The sequence below is a fragment of the Mus caroli genome, unplaced genomic scaffold (genome assembly GCF_978045245.1).
Source record: "Mus caroli unplaced genomic scaffold, Mus_caroli_1 scaffold_8, whole genome shotgun sequence".
Taxonomy (NCBI): Eukaryota; Metazoa; Chordata; class Mammalia; order Rodentia; family Muridae; genus Mus; species Mus caroli.
Genome location: NW_028227263.1, coordinates 87,816,364 through 87,833,520, shown reverse-complemented (window position 1 = coordinate 87,833,520; position 17,157 = coordinate 87,816,364). Strand labels below are relative to the sequence as shown.

The following is a 17,157-nucleotide window of genomic DNA, read 5'->3' as shown; positions in this document are numbered from 1 at the left end:
GATCATGATGGGTCTTGTAGACTTCAGATTTTTTCTTTGCATATCTTAAGAGGCAAAGACATAAATTCATATATTTATTACCATATGAACTGGGAAAGCCTACGTGTCTCTATTCTTTGCATTAATGAGATTGTTGCTATAGTTCCAGAAAGATTCAGCATGATAAAAGAGAAGGGATAGTGTATGGGATAGAGGAGAGTCAAGAGAACAGATTTCACATATTTGATATGAAAGATAGAGGGATAATGATGCTGTTGGGTTTTCACGGGGACAGATCAGGTAGGGGAGTTGTAGTGTACTAAATCACATTCTTTGTGTAGTGAGATTATTCAAGGGTAAATCTAGAGAGAATCTTCACCGAAGATGAAAATGAGTGGCTCTAGCATGACAGTCATCGTTACTATTTCCCTAGAATACTTTCAGGGAACTGTGATGAAATGAAAAGAGACGACAAAGGACAAAATCTATGGAATTACTATCCTTTGAGAGTTACACAAAGAATTCATGTTAAAGAGAAATGAGAAAAAGGAATTGGTTTGTTTGACCCTGTGTTCTACTCAGTATACCAAGCTTTGCAAGGTTAGGGAATTTGTAACTGTACTTATGGATCCACATCCAAATATGAAGATACTTTTTGGAACCATACAATGAGCAGACTGTTTTAGAGTCTCATTTCCATTCTTCTTACAATCTCCCATATGACTAGCTAAATGCCTTCCATTCCAGTCTCAATTCTCATCATAGCTTTTAAATAACCAGATATACATGTACCTTATGAAATCTAGTTAGCCAAATCAAAATATTTCAAATAATTGAAATATTAACTCTTAAAATAATTTACCATTATCCTGCCTCATAGAGTTGTTTGATCCTTCTCAGTGGATCTGAAAGAGCATAGTAGTAAGTTGGTTTATTTTGGGTAGGAGACTTGTGAGAGAAGAGCACAGGTCCTCATATAAACTAAACAAGTACTTTTTTGAGCTACATCCCTATCCCCTCCAATTTATTTGTTGATTCAAATGAAAAAGGTTTCTCGACACAGACATAGCTAGCTATGGAAGGAAGTAGCTCAAGATAAAATTGTGCAGAGGGTTCTAGTTTCTAACTAGATGATGTACATTTGAGTAGTAGAAGTTAGCCTATTATGCAACTGTATTTTAGAAGATGTTTCCAAAACTCTTGCATCTTTTACCTACTCCCACTAAGAACACCAAATACAGTGTTTGGGACCAGTATATCTTTATGCTGTGTTTCTCTGAATAGATATAATTCATCTGTATTTGTATATATTTGTGTATTTGCTTTAGTTATTGCCTCAATTTCTCATTGATATGTCCTAGAGTAGGAGTGGTTTCAAATTTTCTTTCACTTTTTTTTTTTAATCTTCAATTCCCAGGCTGTAATGCATCTGTTAAATGGATGTATAGATGAAATGATTGCAAAGACAAAGGTCCTGGGTAGCCAACCAGACCATACATGCAAATTTCTACAAAACTACCCAATAAAAAGCTAAGAAAAAAAATCATTAAAAAGATTGTTCCTGTGTATGAAGACTCATCCTGGATGCAGCTTTACTACCGATTCAGATACTCCTTACACTTTCCTACTGTGGAGGGAACACAATCCTCTACTGGTCTTAGGGGCACACCTGTATGGGAAAGCAACAGAAGGAAAACCAGCTTGTTTCTCATTCCTTAGATGATAGTGGGTAAATCCATCATGGTTTTATATGTAACTTTAAACCATCTGTTCAGTACTATGCAACTCCTAACTTATATTCTTCCAAGTCCTTTAGTTTGCATGTGTAAACCATTATTTATGTAAGGTTTTGGGTTTTTTGTTTGTTTGTTTCTTTGCCTTTCATCTTTACCATCTTTGCTTTTTCTGTTTCTACATAACCAACTCATAAGAGGAAATAATAAAATGGAAACAATCTGAAATTGTCATGTATAACAGCACTTGTAGGGGACATAAGCCTGTAGTTTGGTAACTCTTTAGTTATCTAGTAACACTTTAAACTTCCAGTTCTTTAGTGATGAGCTTAGTGGTATGAACTCAGTTTTCTTTTCTTTTCTTTAATTTTATTTTCTTTTCTTATCCTGTTATAAAAGGTAATAATTCAGTTACATGTCTGTTATGGCAAAAAAAAAATTGGAAAGATATCCTTGTATACAATACTAGTCATTTCTACTGGAGGACTAGCATTTTATACTTTGTTCATTAAAATTGTTACTATATGTGTGCACGCACGTGTGAGTGCGCATTTGTGGGATCCACTGATAGTCGCCATGTGTAATTTACCCCCTATTCCCCGTATTCCTCTTCTGTATCTCAGACTGTCCCAAGCTCTCTACAAAACTAGCGGTGTGCTCTTGTCACTTTTATTAGTGTATCCCCGAAAATTTCTGCCACTTGTAGTATATCAAATGCCATTCTTAATGGAATGTCATATGTAAACTCTATTTTGCAAGAGTTGGTTCTCTATTGTGTGACTAATGGGGTTAAACACACATTGTGAGGTATAGCAGCAAGTCCACTTCCATGCTAAACCATATCACTGGCCTTGTTTTTTAACTATTAATAAATGTACTGTCCTAGAAAATCAGAAGGGGAAATGAAAAAGCCAATGGAGAAGGCAATTCATTTGTCTCATTGCAAACTGAGCTTTGTCCTTTCTGTGTGTCCTTTATGGTATAGAGAGGAATGGAGGTGAGCCTGGAAAGGGCAACCTAACAAAGGTGAGCAGAATGCTGGCAGGATTTCTAGTGAGTCAATAGCTTCTTGTAACTCTTGTGTTATAATTAGCCTTGATAGAACTTATGAAAATATATAACCACTCAAATTTGAGAGTCTCATATTTAAAACTCAACAAATGCCTAAAAACATTTTGTCACCCTGGTAAGACACTGGTACTATATTTTTTTAAACTCAGCTCAGCTGTCAGGGTATGAAGACATAATTTGTACGTTGATCGGGTATTTCTCTTAGGTACTTATGACAATTAACCTTAGGTTCCTATTTTACAGGGAATGTTGGCAAAGGCTAACGTCTAGCTACCATAATGGTCACAAGGGAATCAACAACTTGGCCCTTTCTTCTGTAGCATGTGTAAATCAAAGCTCCTTGACAGGAAGAAAGACAGAGACAAGAAATAATTTTGAAGATTAACAGAAGTTTTAAGTTTGGTAAACTATACATATAGATTTAAGATTACCATATCTGACAATTGTGAAGAGTTACTTGATTGGAAGTATCTATCCAGTTGTATTTAATTGAGACTTGTGGCTTTAGAATGAGCTGAAATTTAGTATTGCCTGATGTCCTTACTATATAAGGAGAGCAAACACAAATAGGAAGAAAATGAGTAATATGGAGCAAGAGATTGGGCATTGTTTCTACAAGATGAAGAATTCCAAAGATTACTTTAAAAAAGGGAAAAAAATCAGAACCTAGAAGAGACAGTGATTCTCATACAGGTTTTAGGTAAAGCCCTAATAATACTTTTTGTTTGTTTGTTTGTTTAAAGAATGTGAATGTTACCATGCCTAATCTCCAGAATTAACACAATGAATTGTTTTGCACTATGTCAATTAGTCACTCAGTTTGCAGTAATACAGCAACCTTAGGGAACTAATACAATGCTCAATATAAATGAAAGCAGAAACATCGGAAAAATATATAGTGGTGCTAATAAACGGAATAATAAAGTGATAAAACTTAGCTATAATATAAACTCTACATTGCAAAGAAAATTTTAGTTGGATTTGTATAAAGGTGTCTTAGTCAGGGTTTCTATTCCTGCACAAACATCATGACCAAGAAGCAAGTTGGGGAGGAAAGGATTTACTTGGCTTACACTTCCATGCTGCTGTTCATCACCAAAGAAGTCAGGACTGGAACTCAAGCAAGTCAGGAAGCAGGAGCTGATGCAGAGGCCATGGAGGGATGTTCTTTATTGGCTTGCCTTCCCTGGCTTGCTCAGCCTGCTCTCTTATAGAACCCAAGACTACCAGCCCAGAGATGGTCCCACCCACAAGGGGCCTTTCTCCCTTGATCACTAATTGAGAAAATGCCTTACAGTTGGATCTCATGGAGGCATTTCCTCAACTGAAGCTCCTTTCTCTGTGATAACTCCAACTGTGTCAAGTTGACACAAAACTAGCCAGTACAAAAGGCCTAACTATTCAATGTACAAGACATATTAAATACATATTAAATGCATATTAAAAATGATTTTTTTAAAGGATGGAAACAAATCTTAGTGTTTTCTCAAAAAAGTTGAGCATGTTAATAACAAATACGCTTTGAGACAAATATGCAGCTAATTAAAAAATTATGAAAACACGAGACAGACCTCTCTATATACTTAAGAGCAGTCCTAGATTACTGGAAGAACCTAGAACCTTTCATAACAGAACTACAAGAAAAACGACATATCTACATTGCATAAGTTGCAAATCTTAAAATCATTGGTAGGACAACAATAAACCCATAATTACTTGAACACCATGGATAACTACTGTAAGTGACATGGAGCATCTCACACAACAGTGAAATGAAATTAAAAAATGTGTTTTAAGCATTTGTCATAACATACCACATTCTGAACCCTAAAAAAGTCATTGTAGGGCTATCATGGTTGTTGATTTAGTTCATTGATATAGTTCATTGATAAAGCACTTAGTTAGGATGTACAAGACCTTTAGAACAATAGTTTTAAGACGATGCTATGGAGCTATCAGAAAAAACCTTTACAGAGCTGTAGAAAGCAAAATTCCCATTTTAAATGATTTTATTATTCTAATTGTATTTGCACCCAATTTTCCCTAAGAAAGAGTGAACATTCAGGGAGTAATAGCTGGAAAACTGCAATTTTTTTGAGGCACAAATTTACATGCATATGATATCCAGTATAGAGTAAACCATAAAAGGTAATTATCATGATCCATTCTAATCATACTTGCCAAAAGCCAGAGACAGAATCTTGAAAGCAACAAAAAGAGAAGCAACTAATATCTATGTGTCTCCAATTAAATTGTTGGATAACTTATTTTTTAGATGTCCAAAGTTAAGAGGAAGAACTGAAAGGAGGGTACAGAAGCAGAAAGAGTGAAGGGTGGAGGTATAGAATTAGAACATTAACACTTAGGTTTTATATCCAGGGAAGTTTCTAAAAAGAATGAGAGTAATATTAAGAGGAATTCTTAAGTAAAAGTTTTGAGAAATCACTACTACTAGGTCTGTTTGTTTTTTTGAGAGAATACAGATAGAGTTAGTTCATGACTTTAGTCTCAGCACTGGGAAGCAGAAGCAGGAGGATTTCTTGTGTTTTAAGGCCAGCCAGGGCTACTTAGTAAGATCCTGCTTTAAATAATTAGAATAAGATTAATGTGGAAGGAACAATTTCGACTCATCTCAAGTTATAAAGTTTATGGTTTAAGATTAAACAACCTCAGTATTCAGTTTGGTTGTTAAACCCAGTATTTCTGAAGAATTTTAGAAATTAAGAAAAGTCATGTTATATGTACATTTTATAAAGGTGTAATTTGTGTTACTTTGAAATAAAGTAGTCCTCTATGAAGCCTCTTGCAATTAATCTGTCAGTTCAAATTTAAGTTTATATGTTAGAATCAATAATTAAACTGAAAGGATTCCAAGTCCTTTGTAGCTCAAATGTTTTTGCATCACAGTATCATATAGAAGCCATGTGAAAAATTATTTAGAGGAATAGGATCACTGTAGGGTTCTCTGGTTATAAAACATCAGTGACCCTAAGTACTGAATCTACTGCACTTAGCTTATTCATCTATTTCATATATACTTTGTTCATTATGGTTAATTACTGTATGTTCCTAGGCCTACAACTCTGTTTTCTTCTTTTCAATGATCATTTTGAATAGTTACAAGGTATACTTTTTTTTGTCACTCTTAGAATGCCAAAGCAAAGAAAAGGTATTAGAAAACAAGTGTTGGAACTTGAATTACTATTTCATAAATGCTTAAATTATAATATACAATGTTTAGATTTGTCCCTTATGCAGTACTTCAATGAAAATTGTTTTTTTATTTGGAAGAATGTATATAATGCCCTATGGTTTCTACAAAGAATACTGCAGAACACACAAAAGCAAACAATGAACCAAAATGTGACATTACCCCCCCCCCCCCGCACACACACACACAAAAGAAGAGATCAGCATTAATGGCTGTATTGGAGGAAATCACAAGCCAAACAGTAAAAGATTAAAAAAATAAAAGAAAAAGAAAAAAAGAGAGACACACAAGGACCAAACTATGTAAAGCAAACATTTGTCAGTGATCATTTACATATAGGAGCATTAAATTAAAAGGGCAGAAGTAACCAGAAAAACAAACAAACAAACAAAAAACAAACAAAAAAAAGGTTGGCAGTAAAAGATTGAGAAAAAGGGCCCTTCCATGCAAATGTAACACAAAGTGAATTAGGGCAGGGAGCAAAATATATATCAGATTTGGGGAAAGGGGTAGAGACTGTTTAAAAATTAGATGCTTAGAGGAAACAAGGAATATTATGTGGGGATTATTCAACTGACTAAGGCAACATAACAGTATTTACAAAGCTGTAAATATCAAAGCTCCAAAAGAATATAATGTAACCATTAACAAAACTGAAAGAAGAAAGAATTGAAGTTCAAGGGCTTTTTTTAATACAAATGTTTATGGTCAGCCAAGGCTACATAAAAACCCCACCTCAACAAAGAGCTTAAATAACTCCAAGAAGGAAACATTCACTTTGTGTCAAATTACTGATAACCAAGCCCACTATTGTGATATGAGTTTGAGAATCTACTGTTTCCACTTAAAACGTTCCCTGTAATTATAGCAGGTAGAGTATGTCAAGCTGAAACAAAAGTCAGTAGACAATAGTTCGAATAAATAGAATTAACAGGAAAGGTCATTAGGTAATAATCTGCCTGTACTTGGGGTTTCACCATTTTTCATTGATTCAAGAAAACTTGTAGCAATTATAGGTAAGTTGTGTACATAATATATAAGAGTATATTTATGTATTGGTATGTGGGATCAGAGCTAGAACTGTATATAATATTAAAATTAAACTGATCTTCAGGCTCGATGATTTTAATGTTGCTGGGAATTGAACTCAGAACCTCTGGAAGGGCAGTCAGTGCTCTTAACCACTGATCCATCTCTCCAGCAAACCATCGCAGATAGCTGTGAACTACCGTGGTGTTGCTGGGAATTGAACTCGGGACTTTTGGCAGAACAGTTGGTGCTCTTAACCACTGAGCCATTTCTCCAGCAGTCTTTCTGCCAATTTTTAAAAGCCACATTCTTGAAAATAGTCACCATGTAAAAAGACATACAAAATATCCACCAACTAATGTATAAGCAAAACTGAATATGTATACAGTTTGATAGCTAGTCAATACAGTGAATGAATTGAATAAATAAGCATGTAAATTTTACTATGGACCCCAATACCAACTAGGCATGACAATGAAAACCTTTATTGATCAGAATATTTTGACCTCTGAAACAAGACCTTCCTGTGATTTGAGCTGCAACAGTTCCCTCATATTACATAAGAATATGTAGCACCTGCCAGACGGAATTGATCTGCGTTCTCTTAGACACTACTGGATGACTACAAGGGGCTTGGTAGTAATGGAACTTAGGCGTGTTTTAGTGCTGTTTTAGCATCAGTACCTCTAGGTTTTTAGTGCTTCTCAAATTTGTGCCTGTATCATTAGCCACAGGATTCTAGTCCAGCATTGTGCTAGCCAGTGTAGAGTTGGAATGAGAGAATTCCCTAGTGTTTCAAAGGCTGTATTGGTCATGGGCTCAAAAGTTGTGGCACTCTGTCCAGGGTCTTTGAACAGGCATTTTCCAAAGGAAGACTGAAAAAACTTGGAATGAGTATCTACTTTAGTACACACATACTAAGTCATTATTACAAGGGTCAAAGGAGTGCTCAAAACCATTATAATATAGGGGAAAACAACATATAGTTAATTAGGAAAAACTGGAAGTGTGTGAAGTATCTGAGCAATTAGGCGAATGTAATAAAAATATGTATCAGATACCAAACTGCAAATTTAACTGATATTCAAGTGTAATGATTGAGGATTCCAAACAACACATGACTGGAAGGTTAAAAGATTGGAACAATAGCAACAAATATTAGACCTGAAAACATCAATTAAATAACACATTGGTCAAAAATAAAAACTCTTACCCAGATTATTAGTTATCTGAAAATATATAGAAAGAAGAGAAAAATAAACAATGAAGGAAGGAAGTTTGTGGCATTGGTGAAGTACGATTAAAAAGGAAACTATTTTTTAACTTGGTGTTGGCTCATTTGCTTTGCTTACCCAATTCCCTAGCTTGAATCAATAGCATGAAGTGTTACAATAGGACAAAGGTTCAAATAGTTTGTGTTCAAGATAAAACAAAGAGAAAGGTTTAAGAGACTGAAGAATTAATGGCATTAAACATCCTATACTAGGTGAAAGTTATCCAGGTACAGGTTGTTCACAGGATTCCAGGTTTGGTCTATGTATTATGCCCCAGAACATAATCTTCACCTTGTGCTACACACATAGGTGTACATGTGCGCCTATGCACATGCACACACACGCACGCACACACACACACACACACACACACACATCAGAAAAATGTTGAAAACAAAAGAAACCATATATAAGAGCCCTCTCATATATGTAGCATATACCTCAATAGAAACATCATGCTTTGAAGTAGAGAAGTTTTTAAAGGGCTAAAGAATTGCATCTGTGTATATGCCCAGGAGAGGTATTGCTGGATCTTCCGGTAGTACTATGTCCAATTTTCTGAGGAACCACCAGACTTACTTCCAGAGTGGTTGTACAAGCTTGCAATCCCCCCCCCCCCCCCCAGCAATGGAGGAGTGTTTCTCTTTCTCCACATCCTCCCCAGCATCTGCTGTCACCTGAATTTTTAGAGAAAGCACCCAAGGAGCTGTAGGGGTCTGCAGCCCTATAGGTGGAACAATATGAACTAACCAGTACCCCCAGAGCTCATGTCTCTAGCTGCATATGTAGCAGAAGATGGCCTAGTTGGCCATCACTGGGAAGAGAGGCCCCTTGGTATTGCAAACTGTATATGCCTCAGTACAGGGGAATGCCAGGGCCAAGAAGTGGGAGTGGGTGGATCGGGGAGCAGGGCTGGAGGAGGGTATAGGGAACTTTTGGGATAGCATTTGAAATGTAAAATATCTAATAAAAAAAGAAAACTTTAGGAATGAAAGAAAAAATTGCATCTGCTGTCTACTTTGATGAATACTTGAACAATTTAAAAAGAGGAAACAGTTGTTTTGACTCATGGTATTGGTGGTTTTAGTCCATGATCTACTGCTTCCATTACTTTTGTTGATTACAAGTGCAGGACATCATGGCAGAAGACATGATATATGAAGCAAGACTGTTCACCTCATAGTGGTCAAGAACCAGGAAGAGACATGAAAAGTCTAAGACATGGCTACTACAGACAACAACCTGGTGACCTACTTGTTCTGTCTACCATTTTCCAATAATGCCTTCAGATTCATTCACCAATTAGGCTTAATTGACTAATATGTCAGAGTTTCTATGTCCCAGTCATACATAAATGAATTAATATTTATGTTATTACATGGTTGTAATGCTGCCAACCAAGAATTACTATGCTTAACAGAGATATCCTTTAGAAACATGAGACTTATCAGACCACTCCCTCTTCTCCTAAAAGTTAATATGATAAAAGTGACCTGCCTTATGTAAAATGTTAAATTGGTGGGGTCTTTGGCACAGCAGCAGAGTGCTTACCTTGGATGCACTAAATCCTAGGTTTGCTCTCCAGTCCTACAAAAAATGTTAATTACAGTGGAAACAGAACCAAATGCAAAGTTCAGAGGTAGACTGCTTGTGTAGAATATGTAAGTCTTTGTATTTGATTCTCAACACCCCCAAATTTAGAATAATAAAGAGGCTTAGTGATAATCTTTAGTGTGAATATCATCAAAGTAAAAAGTTTTCTTTTTTTATGACATGGTTTCATTATGTATTCATGGTTTATCTGAACTTCTTCCTTTAAATCCCAAGTGCTATAAATAAAGATGTATGTCCCAGACCTGGCCAAAGCTATCCTAATAAATACAATGAAAAATAAGGGGTGTTTTGAAATTCTTTAAAATGTGAACTGTAAATTCAAAAGGGAGGCAAGGAGACAATAGTGGAAGTTTAAAATGAATTACAGAAGTTACCTTATAACAGTTATAAATATATTCACCCAATATTGGTGTGTGTAAATGTAGAAAGCAATTATTAAACAATGAGAAGTGAGATATCTAAGGTTCAGTAAAGCCTTAGATCTTTATAAACTACTTTAGAGTGCACAGATTATCAGGATAGAAAGCCATCAAGGCAACACTAGGTTTAAACTATTCAGGTATAGTCAAACTGTGGCTTGTAGGCTTAATAAGACTTCATGAAGCAAGGAAAGCTATAAATACAACATAACACAAACTTGTAAATTTACTTAAATGATAAGATTTTAGGATGTGTTTCTCTCTCTCTCTCTCTCTCTCTCTCTCTCTCTCTCTCTCTCTCTCTCGTGTGTGTGTGTGTGTGTGTGTGTGTATTACAGTTCTTAACTGAGAACGTTGTAGATAACAAAGTTGTGCCATCTTGTCTAACGTTTGGAACCCCTTGTCAGTAAGTCAAATGTTCTCAAACAGGTTGAGTGAAAATCAGTCTAACTTATTCAAAAGGAAAAGTACCATTTCTATGTTTGTATTGTATAGCCAATTCAATTTTCATAGGAGAAGCCATTTGTCCAAGTAAATAAGCACTCATAAACAATATTCTTGATAAGAATATGTTTTTCTTGTCAACTGTCTAATCTTGTGATATGGTATGATTTTCTTAATTTGGGGAAACAGTAGGGAAGGATTTCCAGAAGACATATATAATCATTCTACTAGTATTTTAAGTTTATCTAAGGATAAACTTAACTAAACATAACAGGCCAAAATTGAGCTCTGCATTTGGTACTTTATGTAAGTATTATCTGTACTGAAGTGATGTCACTGATTTACACCAATAAAAGAATAAAGAGTCTTTGTTCATTGATGGTGTTTAAATAAAACTTTAGCAGGTAACCTAGTTAAACAAGTAGCTTCATTAGAATGATGTATCTCAAAGATAATTAGCAAGAGACAAGCCTATTCAGTGCTCTGATTATAGGTTAGATATACAATTTCTAGTTGAATCTCAGGGTTCTTGTTTTGGTTTTCAGTTTTTTATAGATAAGCATGTCATCTATGAATAAATGTCTTTCCTCCTTTTCAAATTTGCAAGTCTGTTATTTTTTTTCATCACTTACTATACTGACTAGTACTTGTACAATATGTCATATTCTGCTAATAATACCTACTTGTGTCCTAAGTTATATTCTATTTTAGGTGATATTAAATGTATTTATAGTGTCTGCAAAACAACTGTAACACTTTCCCCTCCATGTTTATGATTCATAAGAAAGGACAGCATGGAATAGGAAAATATATGTATTGGTAAAAATAGTATATCACTTTCCTTGCCAGGCTTGTGCCAGATGAACTTCCATCACCTGCAAGTGGTACCAAGAAGAGTACTGATTTTTCATTTCCTATCATAGTTATATCAATGGAGGTTACAGGGAACATTGACACCCCCTACAACTTATCCCAACACAGAAGCAATAAGAATTAGTATTAGATGATCCTAGCCAACATTGTTTAACCAGAACACCTCAGTGCTGCTGGTTTGAACATCCAGTCACACCAAATATAAATAAAAATGAGCAAGACTCATTTTTTTCTTCTTTTCAACACCATAGGTTACAATGAAAAACCAAAATCACAACCTTAGTAGAAGGCAACAGTAAGAAATTATCAAGGGGACTGGGGAAATCAGAATTTCCATTGTAACCATGCAGCAAATGTATCATAACTGCTTTTTTTGCTGGATGGTGGTAAACTTGGTGAAGTAGGAACCTGAATTTGCAGCCACTATAACCTTGAACTACAGCTACATAGGAAGACTGATTAAATATTACATTTGACTTAGAATCACATAGTCCATAAATGTTCCAGGAGGACTGAAAAATCATTATTGTAAAAATTAAGAAAGTTACACCTTTAATAATGAAAAGTATTTTGCAAGTGCTAACATCTACATGAATCAGATATTGGAGTTTTCAAGAAATAAAGTAAGAAATGCAAAGTATTGGAATGCAAATTAATATATTCAAATAAAAAACTTGATAGGTGTACTCAAATATAAGGGCAATGAGAAATAAAAGAAAAGTTCAGTGGTAGAGCACTTTCTTAGCTTATATAAGGCCCTGGGTCCTTTGCCAGTGACCCAGCGACCCCTGCCACTATACATACACACATGTGAATTGAGGATGTGTGAAGGAGATTAACAGGATATGAACAAGAGCTCCTCATAGCATGCAAGTCATATAATGCTTACTTGAGTTCACAATGCAGTTGAACTTTAAGTACATATAACTAAAAAGTTTTAAGGATTTATATATTTTTAAAAGTTATTTTTCCTTTTAATAATATATGCAAAAGGATGCAAAATTTAACAGTTTTAATAGTTCAGAATATAAATTACCACATTGACATGGTACGAAAATTACCAGAAGCATATAGCATTAACAGTATTTGAAATGGACATGCCTTTAAACTGAATAATTCATTGAATCTATTTCTGTGTCAAAATATACCTACATGTTTCATAGATTCTTTTGTATGAATATAATCAAATGATCAGTATTCACTAAATTATCCCAGACCAATAAATCAGTAGAAATAAAAATATATGGAAATAGATGGCAGAGGCCTTTTCTCATTTTTTTTATCTCCCAAAGTTAACTAATATTATGATAATATTCTTTCCTGGAATATAGAGAAAACAGAAAACATATCTTAAATGTATCTTAAGCATATAATCATTTTTAAACTACAAATGCAGCATAGGGCTCTGATCAATCGGGCACTACCTATGAAATCTGAGTTGGAATTTGGTCTAGGATGACTGCATTTTCAGAATTTAGAACAATTTTTTTTTTTAGATGTTGGAGTTCAAACCCTATGTCTCACATGCACTAGGCAAGTGCTTTTCCACTGAGCTACAATCCTATTCCAAAATAAACTTATTTGTAAATGGTATTAGAAAAGAAGTTTTAAGAAATAGAATATTATTTTAAGGTAAATGAAAATACAACTTACCAAACTTTGGGGTGCATGAAATTTAGAGCAATTATACAAAATAAGGTTTTAAAATTAATATTTTCTACCTTAGAGAAATAGAAAAGGAACAAATTCAATTCCAAGTCAACCAGGAAGAAAAATCGTAATGTTAAACCAATGAAACTGTTATTAACTAAAGGAACAACCATCTAGAGACAGCCCCACTTAGAGACCCATTCCATAAACAACCACCAAACCCACTATGGCAGATGCCAGCAAGAGCCTGATGACAGGAGCCTGATATAGCTGTTTCCTGAGGGTCTTTATCAGTGCCTGGAAAATACAGATGTGAATGCTCACAGTCATCCATAGGATGGAACACAAGGTCTCCAATGAAGGAGCTAGAGAAAGTACCCAAGGAGCTAAAGGGGTCTGAAGCCCCATAGAAGGAACATCAATATGAACTAACTAATACCCTGTATTAGTTAGGGTTTTACTGCTGTGAACAGACACTATGACCAAGGCAAGTCTTATAAAAAACAACAACATTCAATTGGGGCTGGCTTACAGGTTCAGAGGTTCAGTCCATTATCATCAAGGTGGGAGCATGGCAGTATCCAGGCAGGCATGGCGCAGGAGGAGCTGAGAGTTCTATGTCTTCATCCAAAGGCTGCTAGTGGAAGACTGACTTCCAGGCAACTAGGGTGAGGATCTTATACCCACACCCACAGTGACACACCCATTCCAACCAGGTCACACCTATTCCAACAAGGCCACACCTTCAGATGGTGCCACTCCCTGATCCAAGGATATACAAACCATCACATACCCCATAGCTCTTTGGAACTAAACCACTAATCAAAGAAAACACATGGTGGGACATGTTGCTCTAGGTGTATATGTAGATGAGGATGGCCTAGTCGGCCATCAATGGAAGGAGAGGCAATAGGTCCTGTGAAGGTTCTATGCCCACTATAGGGGAATGCCAGGACTGGGAATGGGAGTGGGTGGGTTGGGGAGCAGGAGGAGGGGAGAGGGGATAGGGGGTTTCCAGAGAGGAAACTAGGAAAGGGAATAACATTTGAAATGCAGATAAAGAAAATATCTAATTAAAAAAAAAAAAAAAAAAAGAAACTACTATTAACAGTAATCAATGAAACCAAATATGTAAAATAAAACCTGGGTCTTAGAAAAGATTCATAAATTTTGTAAGGATGTAGTTATAACTAAATGTATTCAATGGTTTTTATTAAAATAATAATGATCATTTCTATGTCCAACTTAATAACCTACCCATTCCTTGATCAATTGATCTAATAAAAGTCACACAAGAAATGGAAATTTAAATAAACGTACATTCGTTGAATAAATTATCTGAACAGTGAGTCCCAGAGATCCTACCTGTCTCAGCCTCTACCGCAGTGTCATTACAAGCTTGTACCACCTTGCCTGGCTTCTTTGTACTTGGGTTTAGTTGGTCAAACTCAGGTTCTCATGCTTGAAAGAAAAACACTATACTACCTGAGCCATCTCCACAAGGAGTCTAGTTTCTTTCCTTAGTGGTAGCCTTTCTGATGGGCATAAGATAAACTCACAATCTTTTCATTTGCATTTCCTTAATGGTTAAAAATACTGATCATTATTCATGTATTTATTGGTCACCTGAGCTTCAGTAAAGATCTCTTTTTCTTTATGGCAAATTCATATTACCTGTGGTTTCAATGTGTAACCACAATTGTTCTGGGAATTGAACCGATTACCTCTGGAAGAGCCCTCAATGTTCTTAACTGCTTAATGTGTTCAGGTAGCATAATCTACTAATTATAGCATTTTGTATATTCTTGGTATTAGTCCCCTCTCAGATATAAAAAAAAAATAACAGCAAAGATTTTCTTCCATTTGTAGGCTGAATCTTTACTCTTAAAAGTTTATTTATTTGTTTGTTTTTATTTTATGTCTGGAGCCTTTATGAGGCTATGTGTACCATGTGTGCGAAGAGAACTGGGGGCAACAGATTGCCTGGAAGTGGAGTTAGAGGTAACTGTGCTACCATGTGGAGCCAAACAAATGTAGTTCTTCTGTGAGTAAGTAACTGAAACAGCTGAGCAATCTCTACAGCTTTGTCTCTTTTGCTGGGCAGAAACTTTTAATGTAATATAATCCTATTTTGTAAATTCTTCCTAACATTTTCTGACCTACTTTCAGAAAGTTCTTGCCTTTCTATATCTTGAAGTGCTTCTATGTAGTCCACTTCAATTCTTTGGGTCATACATTAAATAAAGCCTTTAATCTGTTTTCAGTGGATTTTCATGCAGGGTAAGAGAGAAGAATTTACTTTATCCTTTTAAAATTTTTTTTATTATTGTATGTATGAGTGTTTTGTGACCATGTATCTCTGTGTATCACTTGGCTACCTGACTTCCCAAGGAAGCCTGAAGAGGTATCTGAACCCTGGGAAATGGAGTTACAGATGGTTATGAGTTGTTACATGGGAATTGAACCGATTACTTCTGTAAGAGCCCTCAATGTTCTTAACTGCCAAGCCATCTCTTCAGCCCTAGTTTAATTCTTGTACATGTATGTTAAGTTGTATTAGCACCATTTATTAAAGATGTTTTCCCCTAAATGTATAATTTTGAAACTCATGTTAAAAAAACAGTTGGGCACAACAGCATGGGATTATATGTTTTGTTTTATTTAGTATATTTGCTCATGTGTCTGTTTTGTGTTAAGTATCCTGTTGTTTTATCAGAATGGCTCTATACTCTGTTTGAAGTTACATACTGTGACAATACCAACTTTACTGTTTGTGCTTAGGATTGCTTTGGTTATTCATAGTTTTTTGTACTCAGTGTTGTTTTTAAACTTTAAAATAATTCTTCCAACAATTTCCAGAATTGTAATAGGGATTATATTGAAAATGTGAATCACTTTAATTTGCAGAGCTATGATTCCATTATTAACTCTACCAATCTGTCTTCCAGTGTCTTTGATTTTTTTTTTTTTATTTATTTTTTTTTACTTTATTGGATATTTTCTTTATTTACATTTCAAGTGTTATCCCCTTTCCTGGTTTCCCCTCCAAAAACACCCTCCTCCCTCACCTTCCTGCTCCCCCTTTACACCAATTCACCCACTCTTGCTTCCTGGCCCTGACATTTCCCTACACTGGGGCATAGAGCCTTCACAGAACCAAGGGCCTCTTCTCCCATTGATGTCCAACTGCGACATCCTCTGCTATATATGCAGCTGGAGCCATGAGTCCCACCATGTGTACTCTTTGGTTGGTGGTTTAGTTTCTGGGAGCTCTGGGAGTACTGGTTAGTTAATATTGTTGTTTATCCTATGGGGCTGTAAACCCCCTCAACTTTTTGGGTCCTTTCTCTAGCTCCTTCATTGGGTACCCTGTGCTTGGTCCCATGGATGGCTGTGATCATCCACTTTTGTATTTGTCAGGCACTGGCAGAGCTTCTCAAGAAACAGCTATATCAGGCTCCTGTCAGCAAGCAGTTGTTGGCATCCACAATAGTGTCTGAGTTTGGTGGCTGTATATGGGATGGATCCCCTGGTGGGGCTCTGTATGGTCATTCCCTCAGTCTCTGCTACACATGTTGTTTCTGTAAGTCCCTCCATGGGTTTTGTTCCCCCTTCTGAGAAGGATTGAAATATTCACACTTTGTGCTTTGTTCTTGAGTTTCATTAGTTTGTTGGTTTCTCAGAAAATTGGACATAGGACCTGAGGACCCAGTAATACCACTCCTGAGCACCCAGAAGATGCTCCAATGTGTCATAAGGACACATGCTCCACTATATTCATATCCTTATTTATAATAGCCAGAAGCTGGAAAGAACCTAAATGTCCCTCAACAGAGGAATGGATACAGAAAATGTACTAC

General features: G+C 35.7%; 1 long non-coding RNA gene across 3 annotated transcripts in view; it reads right to left on the bottom strand.

The window, feature by feature from the left end:
* LOC115031510 (uncharacterized) overlaps positions 1-17,157 on the bottom strand; it is a 51,463-nt gene that overhangs the window by 2,975 nt on the left and 31,331 nt on the right. The gene's annotated exons all lie outside the window — the stretch shown is intronic.